The sequence below is a fragment of the Entelurus aequoreus genome, linkage group LG11 (genome assembly GCF_033978785.1).
Source record: "Entelurus aequoreus isolate RoL-2023_Sb linkage group LG11, RoL_Eaeq_v1.1, whole genome shotgun sequence".
Classification (NCBI taxonomy): domain Eukaryota; kingdom Metazoa; phylum Chordata; class Actinopteri; order Syngnathiformes; family Syngnathidae; genus Entelurus; species Entelurus aequoreus.
This window is the reverse complement of record NC_084741.1, coordinates 7,887,363-7,899,179: the sequence shown is the minus strand read 5'-3', so window position 1 is coordinate 7,899,179 and position 11,817 is coordinate 7,887,363.

Here is an 11,817-nt window from a genome sequence, read left to right as displayed (position 1 = left end):
CAAAGTCCTGTTTAACTCCACTCCCGGGTCATCTTCCACTACCATGGAAACACCTTCATCCAACTGGGTTTCTTAAATTACCCTTGTGTGATGTTCATATTGTTGTTACTCAGCCAGTGTTTGTGGGTCTGATGGACTCGTTGCATTTTGTGGCTTTTAATGTCTCACAATCAAACACTTTCATGTTAAAATACTGAACAGATGTTTACCTTATCCCAATAAACATCTGTTCAGTATTTTAACATAAAAGAGGGTCAAATGTGCGAGAAAATGAGAGCAGACAGTGTTGACAAACAATGTTGAAACCTTGTGTGGGAACTGCAGGTGCAGAAACACAAAAGAGGAATCCCTGTGGGATGCAGAAACTGGCGGAGAAATGTTCCGTGCAACGTTCATATTGTTGTTACTCAGCCAGCATTTGTGGGTTTAATGGACCCGTTGCATTTTGTAGCTTTTAATGCCTCACAATCAAACACTTTTATGTTAAAATACTGAACAGATGTTTACCTTATCCCAATAAACATCTGTTCAGTATTTTAACATAAAAGTGTTTGATGGTGATTAAAAATTGACCCCCATTTTTGAGTTTTCAGTATGTGGCCCTTGGTGGAAAAAGTTTTAGAAGGTTTCTTACTTGGGCTCCAGAACTCTGGAATGCCCTAACAGTTAGAGATTCTACCTCAGTAGAAGCGTTTAAGTCCCATCTTAAAACTCATTTGTATACTCTAGCCTTTAAATAGACCCCTTTTTTAGACCAGTTGATCTGCCGTCTCTCTTTTCTGCTCTGCACCCGTCTACTGTGTGGAGAGGTTTTTAGGTGGCCACGGATCAGTTTCCACGGAGGAAGAGCTAGCTGTTCAATGTCTAGACCACTCCTCCATGCATTTATGTTAAAATACCAAACAGATGTTTACCTTATCCCAATTAACATCTGTTAAGTATTTTAACATAAAAGTGTTTGATGGTGATGCATTAAAAGCCACACAATGCAAGGGGTCCATCAGACCCACAAACACTGGCTGAGTAACAACAATATGAACATTACACAAGGGTTATTTAAGAAACCCAGTTGGATGAAGGTGTTTCCATGGCAGTGGAAGATGACCCGGGAGTGGAGTTAAACAGGACTTTTTGCTCATAATACGAGAGGCGATCAGTTTCAGAATGCTTATACCTAGAAACGGCGCTCTTTTGTGGAGTAGCGTTAATACCTGGACTGGACCCGGGGCTAATAAACGTGTGGAAATTTATGTTCTGTGTACCACACACACACACACACACACACACACACACACACACACACACACACACACACACACACACACACACACACACACACACACACACACACACACACACACACACACACACACACACACACACACACACACACACACACACACACACACACACACACACAGCAGGCCTAGACAGGAGGAGGACAGAGTCTAAGTATACAGAACATCAGAGGGTCAAATGTGCGAGAAAATGAGAGCAGACAGTGTTGACAAACAATGTTGCAACCTTGTGTGGGAAGCGCAGGTGCAGAAACACAAAAGAAGAATCCCTGTGGGATGCAGAAACTGGCGGAGAAATGTTCCGTGCAACGTTCATATTGTTGTTACTCAGCCAGCGTTTGTGGGTCTAATGGACCCCTTGCATTTTGTGGCTTTTAATGCCTCACAATCAAACACTTTTATGTTAAAATACTGAACAGATGTTTACCTTATCCCAATAAACATCTGTTCAGTATTTTAACATAAAAATGTTTGATGCTGAGGCATTAAAAGCCACAAAATGCAAGGGGTCCATCAGACCCACAAACGCTGGCTGAACGTTGCACGGAACATTTCTCTGCCAGTTTCTGCATCCCACAGGGATTCTTCTTTTGTGTTTCTGCCCCTGCGGTTCCCACACAAGGTTGCAACATTGTTTGTCAACACTGTCTGCTCTCATTTTCTCACACATTTGACCCTCTGATGTTCTGTGTACCTACACTCTGTCCTCCTCCTGTCTAGGCCTGCCTTGTGTGTGTGTGTGGTACACAGAACATCAATTTCCACACTTCTATTAGCCCCCGGGGGGGTGTATTGTGTGTGGTCATTAAATATGTATTCTGATATATGTTCTTCACAGAAAATAAGCCAAAGTCAGTGATTCTCAGTTTGAAAAATTAATTAATTTTATAATTTTTCTTTTAATAAAAAAATGAAAACGGGTCCCACAGACCCGAACACCTAACAACTATTGTACTTATTATTAGTTCAGTAATGTTGTATCTTTTTTTCCCAAATACTTCAAATGTGTTTTTCGAATTCCACCACTAGGACACAATTATTAATCGCTTCCTGCAAGTCACAATGCACACACCCGTTTTCCTTGACCTCCATATTTGATATTTTCCTCATTAAAACAGAATGCCTTGCCATTGTGGGAGTGTGTCGCGCCGGCTAATTTGCACCCCGGGAAGCGTCAAATTTAAAACGCACCAACAGCGAGCCACATTATCTTTTGATTCAGTCAAAAGCCCCGGAGGGCGTTCTAATGTTGCAATATTTGCAATGTTCCAGCCTACCTGCATTATAATTGTCACACCACTGCGCTTGGCGTGTAGGCCTCCTTCGTTTTCCGCTTCAGCTCGTCGCCGTTAATGTAATATCTCCCCAAACGAGTATTCTAACAATATTTTCCCACTCACTGTCATATGCCAGTAATTCCCAACATTTTACGGAACAATTTAATGAGAATCAAACCCGCACAATTCCAAATGTAATGAAATACAATTATGGTGCTGTATAGAACAGGGGTGGGCAATTAATTTTTACCGGGGGCCGCATGAGCAACCTGAGCACTGCTGGAGGGCCACACCGACAATATTTCAATTAAATTATTTTTGATATACCGTAAGATAAATATAATAATAATAATAATTTCATTTAACCTAACTTAACTTTATACAAAAGCAAATTGCTTTTGATGGTTTTTATTTTTAACACTGTCTTACACAACACTTCCTGATGTATAATACAATGCAAAAATGTCCATTTCTGTCACTTTATCCTGCATCCTCTTTAAAAGTCCAACATTTTTCCCCGTCAGATTTGGACAACCATCTGTTGTCACACCTGCCAGCTTGTCCCATTTCAGTCCCAACATGTCCAAACACGCATTTACCTATGTGAACAAGTCATTACCTGTGGTTGTCTCTTTAATTGACTGCATAGCTGCCAGCTCCTCCGTGATTTGAAAGTCTGCAGTTATCCCACATAAGACGATGAGCAGCTGGGCGGTGTCACGTACATCGCAGCTGTCATCCAAAGCCAGCGAAAAACAGTCAAAGTCGGCCGTTCTGTTCTTCAGCTGAAGCTCCAAGTTTCCAGCGATGGTCTCAACCCGCCTCGTTACAGTGCGTCGGGAGAGTGACACGTTCTTAATTGCGTCCCTCTTCTCCGGGCATATCAGCGCAACAGAGTCCAATAAGCACTCCTTAATAAACTCTCCGTCAGAAAACGCCTTACTTTTTCTGGCGATTATGTGAGAAATTACAAAACTTGTCCTGATGGCTGCATCTCTGGGGGTGTGAAATCTGGCAATCAGCCTCCCTTGATCAGATAGATTCCGTTATTTTTCCTCATGCTTCGTCGTGTAGTGGCGATTCAAATGATATTCTTTAAACACGGCAACCTGTGTACCACAAATTAAGCACACGGCTTTACCTTTAATTTCTGTAAAGAAATACTTGGCAGTCCATGTCTTGTCGAAAACACGACATTCGTCATCAACTTTTCTCTTTTTAGCGTCTCTGCGATAACCGGGCGTCACTTGTCGCTGTGCACCTTCACTCACACGTTACACACGGACATACGCCCATAAAAAACACTTTTCAAAATAAAAGCAGCACAGTTGTTTTGCGCGCACGATATAGATGTTTTTTTAAATTTATTTTGTAATTTGTGATTGCCGCTGTTCACATTCACTCACAATCGCGCACGAGCATACGGCCACACGGAAGTAATACAAATAACGCTTTTCAAAACAAAAGCAACACCGTTGTATTGCACACTCGACATAGATACTATTTTAAATTTATTTAGTAATTTATGATTGGCCGGACAGGGACGCACAAAGGGCCGGATGTGGCCCGCGGGCCGCAGAATGCCCAGGTGTGGTATAGAATGATGATTTTTTCAGGTAACCCCCAAAAAAATATTTTCTTACAACCATTGCACGTATAGTCAACTAATATTTAAGATACATAATATATTCTGTATATATTAAGACAATATAGCCAAGAGAGTTGAGGTCAGTGGTAAAAGTGTGTAATATTTTATCTTAATTATTGCTTTAGCTTGTTTTTGGTCAATATTATTTTTATTTTTATAATAAAAACAAACCCGTTTAGTATATTTGCTTGGCATGTGTTGCTTCTTAATAATTACAATTAAATGAAATTTATAAGGATTGAATTACTGTCTTATTTTTTCCTTCTCATATAACCAATCTGGCGCCCTAGGCAAGATTTTAGGTGGCGCCCCCCCACATCGGCAGTGAAGTGTATATACTCACAAGAAACCGAATAGCTTTGTCTTTGACCTTTTTTTTTACTTAAAGAAAGCAAATTAACAATCAGAATAGTTAACAAGATAAAAAAAAATATGGATAAATAAATGAATACAAAAAATAAAAAATGTATATATGAAATACAATATTTTTTACATACATAAACACAAAATAAAAAGTGTCAACAAGTTGCATAAAATAAATTAAAAATACAATATAAATAAGGCACTGCACAAAACAAGATATCAAACCAGTATGACTTTAACAACTATATGACAAAAAAGGGGATCCTACAGAGTTCTCTTTTTGTGCTTTTTAATATTGCATTAACTAGAATGACTTACAAATTACAGTACACCAGGGAGTACTGTAATTACCTAACGTTACATTATTATTTTCCATAACAATTTAGCCCCCTCCACAATATTAACCCGACGTCAAAACAGAACTAGCTATTTATTGATTAGCAATTGCCGAATCATGTAACATTAGCTTAATGCTAAAAAGCCAGGTTACTATCACATTCTGTAACAGACAAATAATTTCATGTAGGCTAACGTTACCTACCTGCTACCTCTGTCTTTTTCTCGTTTCTCCTCTTCTTTTCTATTTTTTCTTCCCTGGGCACCTGACAGTTTTGTCCGTTTTGACATCTTGTGTTGATTTTTTGATGCGGTGACGTCCAAAAAGAGTCATGATACGGGAAGGGAGGGGGCGCACCGTGCAGGGGGAGGGGGGGCGTAATGTTGTAAGAAATAATATTTCTATTAAATAGGCTTTACTTTGCATTTTAATTAACGTGGGATTATTTTATGTATTTAGAAATAATAGTACCAACTTTTTTTTTTTTTTTTTTTTCCCTCCAACATTTGTGGCACTGGCGCGGCGCCCCCTGATGGACGGCGCCCTTAGCATTTGCCTATACGGCCTATGCCACGGGCCGGCCCTGGATATAAGGTAATTTCTTGCTAAATTTCATTAAATGCAATCCAGTTAAAGGAATACCATATTTTTCGGACTGTAAGGGGCACTTAAAATCCTTTTGTTTTCTCGACAGTGCGCCTTATAACCTAATGTCTTAGGCAACAACCCCCCGCACCCCCCCTTCGCTTTAGTTTTTTTTTTTTCAATTTGTCGCTCTTTTATTATTATTTTTATTATTTCATTACTTTTATCTTGTAATTTTACTTTTTATTCGAACCCTTTCACCGTATTGCTTTTGCACTATATTGTTTAGCTTATGCATTGTTTATGTCCTTTTTTTCCCCTTTTTTAAAAAAATTGTATTTAATATTTTTTTTGTGCTCTTTTTAACCTGTAAAGCACTTTGGTCCAATTTAAAAATTGTTGTAAACGTGCTATATACATAAAGTTGCCTTGCCTTGCCTTGCCTAATTCTGCCATAATTCTGGTTGTGCTTACTGACCTCGAAGCTATTTTATTTGGTACATGCTGAAATGATAAGTGTGCACAGTAGATGGCAGTCACACATAAGAGATACGTAAAAAAGAAGGACGTTTATATTAAAGTACCAATGATTGTCACACACACACTAGGTGTGGTGAAATGTGTATCTGCATTAGACCCATCCCCTTGTTCACCCCCTGGGAGGTGAGGGGAGCAGTGAGCAGCAGCGGTGTCACGCCCGGGAAATTATTTTTTGGTGATTTAACCCCCAATTCCAACTCTCGATGCTGAGTGCCAAGCAGGGAGGTAATTAGTCCCATTTTTATAGTCTTTGGTATGACTCGGCCGGGGTTTTGAACTCACAACCTACCGATCTCAGGGTGGACACTCTAACCACTAGGCCACTGAGTAGGTCATATGTTTGCTCACTTCGCCAAAGAGGTTAGATATCTTTGCCAGGACGGAGAGAAAGTGCCAGACCAGGTCGAAAAGCTGTTGCTCGTGTGGATAAATGAGAAGCAGTTAGCGGATGATAGCCTTTCCGAGGCTGTCAATGGCGAAAAGGCTCGCCGTTTATATGGCGACTTGGTGTCTAAAAGTGACCGCACAGAAGAAGAATTTGGTTGGAAAAGTTTAAAACGTGGACTGATATTCACAGCGGGACGAGGCAGGGTGAGAGGCTCCTAGCTTAGACAAAACTGCCGCAAAGGAGTTTTTTATCAGGCTCTTTGAGGATTTTAATGTAGCTTTGTACCGCAGCAAGTATTAACTACAGTGTTTGTCAGGTTCAAACACTGATGACATCTATTAAACACACAAGAAGCAAGGAATTACACAGAGACAGGATTCACTTTAGCTCAATGAGGAGAGCGCGCACACCTGTACTCTCTTGTACAGTGTCGTCCCACACTCTGACAAGAGGGTTGCACGCCTCCTCTTTTATTTGGACTTTCCCTGATTACATGGCAACAGCTGCTTCGAAGGGGAGAGGGGGTCGTAAACAGCCCTCGCCCTTGGTCACAAAACAGTTCAAAGAAACAATGCCCGGAGCTTGCGTCAGGTCCTGCTTCCTCCTCCGCTTTGTAGATCTCGGGTCAAGACAAGATCTTCCTGAAGCTTATGAACTACGGCGTCGGCATGGACTACAAAGGCGGATGCGCACAATTTTTCAGGATTTATACAGATCCCAAACACACACCAGCAGGTACCAGAAGGTAAGAAAAAGTTGGTTTTGCATAATATTGCGAAACAAAACGCCAGATAATGTCTTACCTTATAAACACACCATAATAATACTCCTATGTTAAAGCACAGTACAATCCATCAAGCGGTGTGGCTTCATAGCTTACCAAAGTCCTACTAAAACATTAATGTTACTCAATTAAACATTGACCAACGTGATGTGACCTGCACAGCATTTTGAGTAATGCTATGACAACAAAATGTGTAAAGTAGACTAAAATTGTACCATAGTAGCAATTAAAATATAAATATATGTAATATTTACATATCATATATACAGCAGGGATGTCCGATAATGGCTTTTTTGCCGATATCCGATATTACGATATTGTCCAACTCCTAATTACCGATACCGGTATCAACCGATACCGATATATACAGTCGTGGAATTAACACATTATTATGCCTAATTTGGACAACCAGGTATAATGAAGATAAGGTCCTTTTAAAAAAATAAAATGAAATAAAATAAGATAAATTAATTAAAAACATTTTCTTGAAAAAAAAAAAAAAAATATATATATATATATATATATATATATATATATATATATATATATATATATATATATATATATATATATATATATATATATATTAGGGATGTCAGATAATGGCTTTTTGCCAATATCCGATATTCCGATATTGTCCAACTCTTTAATTAACAATACTGATATCAACCGATACCGATATCAACCGATACCGATATATACAGTCGTGGAATTAACACATTATTATGCCTAATTTGGACAACCAGGTATGGTGAAGATAAGGTCCTTTTAAAAAAATTAAAACAATAAAATAAGATAAATGAATTAAAAACATTTTCTTGAATAAAAAATAAATAAATAACTATATATATATATATATATATATATATATATATATATATATATATATATATATATATATATATATATATATATATATATATATATATATATATTAGGGATGTCACATAATGGCTTTTTGCCAATATCCGATATTCCGATATTGTCCAACTCTTTAATTACCAATACTGATATCAACCGATACCGATATCAACCGATACCGATATATACAGTCGTGGAATTAACACATTATTATGCCTAATTTGGACAACCAGGTATGGTGAAGATAAGGTCATTTTAAAAAAAATAAAAACAATAAAATAAGATAAATGAATTAAAAACATTTTCTTGAATAAAAAATAAATAAATAAATATATATATATATATATATATATATATATATATATATATATATATATATATATATATATATATATATATATATATATATATATATATATATATTAGGGATGTCAGATAATGGCTTTTTGCCAATATCCGATATTCCGATATTGTCCAACTCTTTAATTAACAATACTGATATCAACCGATACCGATATCAACCGATACCGATATATAAAGTCGTGGAATTAACACATTATTATGCCTAATTTGGACAACCAGGTATGGTGAAGATAAGGTCCTTTTAAAAAATAAATATAAAAAAAATAAGATAAATTAATTAAAAACATTTTCTTGAAAAAAAAAATTATAAAAAAAAAAATATATATATATATATATATATATATATATTAGGGATGTCAGATAATGGCTTTTTGCCAATATCCGATATTCCGATATTGTCCAACTCTTTAATCACCAATACTGATATCAACCGATACCGATATCAACCGATACCGATATATACAGTCGTGGAATTAACACATTATTATGCCTAATTTAGACAACCAGGTATGGTGAAGATAAGGTCCTTTTTTAAAAAATGAATAAAATAAAATAAGAAAAATTAATTAAAAACATTTTCTTGACTAAAAAAGAAAGTAAAACAATATAAAAAGTTACATAGAAACTAGTAATGAATGAAAATTAGTAAAATTAACTGTTAAAGGTTAGTACTATTAGTGGAGCAGCAGCACGCACAATCATGTGTGCTTACGGACTGTATCCCTTGCAGACTGTATTGATATATATTGATATATAATGTAGGAAGCAGAATATTAATAAAATAAATAAACAACCCTTTTGTGTGAATGCTAGTGTGAATGGGGGTAAATGGGGGAGGGAAGTTTTTTGGGTTAGTGCACTAATTATAAGTGTATATTGTGTTTTTTATGTTGATTTAATAAAAAAAAATTTAAATTTTTTTTTAAAAATATGATACTGATAATAAATAACCGACACCGATAATTTCCGATAATACATTTTAAAGCATTTATCGGCCAATAATATCTGCGGGCCGATATTATCGGACATCTCTAATATACAGTATATAATATATACGATATATAACAAATCCCAATAACCAGGTACAATATTACAGTATGTGTAACAGCTGCAGCATAAAAAAAGAAAAGAAAAAAAGTAGCTCCAGCAGAAAATATAAAAGATAAACAAAGAGAGGTAGCTAACATAGAAGCGCTCAGGTAATAAATGTTAAAGCGCTGCAGAAAAGAATCATGAATACCAATGAGTTGGTGCACTCGCCACAGTTACAAGAAACGAGCCACACGCTGGTGAAGTCGTTGGTGAAACAAAACAATGACGGTGTTTGTGTCTATTTGCCACTCACTGCCAACGCCTTGTTTCACATCTTTTTATTCTGCCCCCGCCGAGGCGTCGCTTCCTGCAGACTCCAACACCACCGCAGAGTGAAGGTGGAGGACCTGCAGGACGCCGATAAGTCCTTTCCTTTAAAGGCCGGCACCAAAGACACGCAGCAGGCAAGGAGCGGCACGGTGAGAAGAAGGCTTGCACTTATTTCTTTTAAAATAAACCAAAAAAAAAACAACCTGCCATAGATGCTGCTCAGAGTACAGGCTGTACAACATGAAAACATTGAAAATATTAAAGAAAACTGCTTTAAACTTCCGGCACCGCAATAAAAATAAAATAAATAAAATAAATAAAATAAATAAAATAAATAAAATAAATAAAATAAATAAATAAATATATATGTATATATATATATATATATATATATATATATATATACATATATATATATATATATATATATATATATATATATATATATATATATATATATATATATATATATATATATATATATGTATATATATATATATATATATATATATATATATATATATATATATATATATATGTATGTATATATGTATATATATATATATATATATATATATATATATATATATATATATATATATATATATATATATATGTATCTATGTATATATATATATATATATATATATATATATACATATATATATATATATATGTATATATATATATATATATATATATATATATATATATATATATATATATATATATATATATATATATATATATATATATATATATATATATATATATATATATATATATATATATGTATAAAATTATGCCACTTGTCTAGTATGTTCACTATTTTACGGAATTGCCATAAGACACATATAATTAATATGTTTAATGTACCCTAAAATAAATAAATCAATTAATATATATATATATATATGTATATATATATATATATATATATATATATATATAAATATATATATATATATATATATATATATATATATATATATATATATATATATATATATATATATATATATATATATATATATATATATATATATATATATATATATACACTACCGTTCAAAAGTTTGGGGTCACATGTAAATGTCCTTATTTTTGAAGGAAAAGCACTGTACTTTTCAATGAAGATAACTTTAAACTAGTCTTAACTTGAAAGAAATACACTCTATACATTGCTAATGTGCTAAATGACTATTCTAGCTGCAAATGTCGGCTTTTTGGTGCAATATCTACATAGGTGTATAGAGGCCCATTTCCAGGAACTATCACTCCAGTGTTCTAATGGTACAATGTGTTTGCTCATTGGCTCAGAAGGCTAATTGATGATTAGAAAACCCTTGTGCAATCATGTTCACACATCTGAAAACACTTTAGCTCGTTACAGAAGCTACAAAACTGACCTTCCTTTGAGCAGATTGACTTTCTGGAGCATCACATTTGTGGGGTCAATTAAACGCTCAAAATGGCCAGAAAAAGACAACTTTCATCTGAAACTCGACAGTCTATTCTTGTTCTTAGAAATGAAGGCTATTCCACTAAATTGTTTGGGTGACCCCAAGCTTTTGAACGGTAGTGTATATATATATATATATATATATATATATATATATATATATATATATATATATATATATATATATATATATATATATATATATATATATATATATATATATATATATATATATATATATATGTATATATATATATATATATATATATATATATATATATATATATATATATATATATATATATATATATAAAATAATGCCAATTGTCTAGTATGTTCACTATTTTACAGAATTGCAATAAGAAACATATGTTTAATGTACCCTGAAATAAAAAAAATAAAAAAATAAAAAAATAAAAAAAAATAAAAAATAAAAAATGTATATATATATATATATATATATATATATATATATATATATATATATATATATATATATATATATATATATATATATATATATATATATACATATATATATATATATAT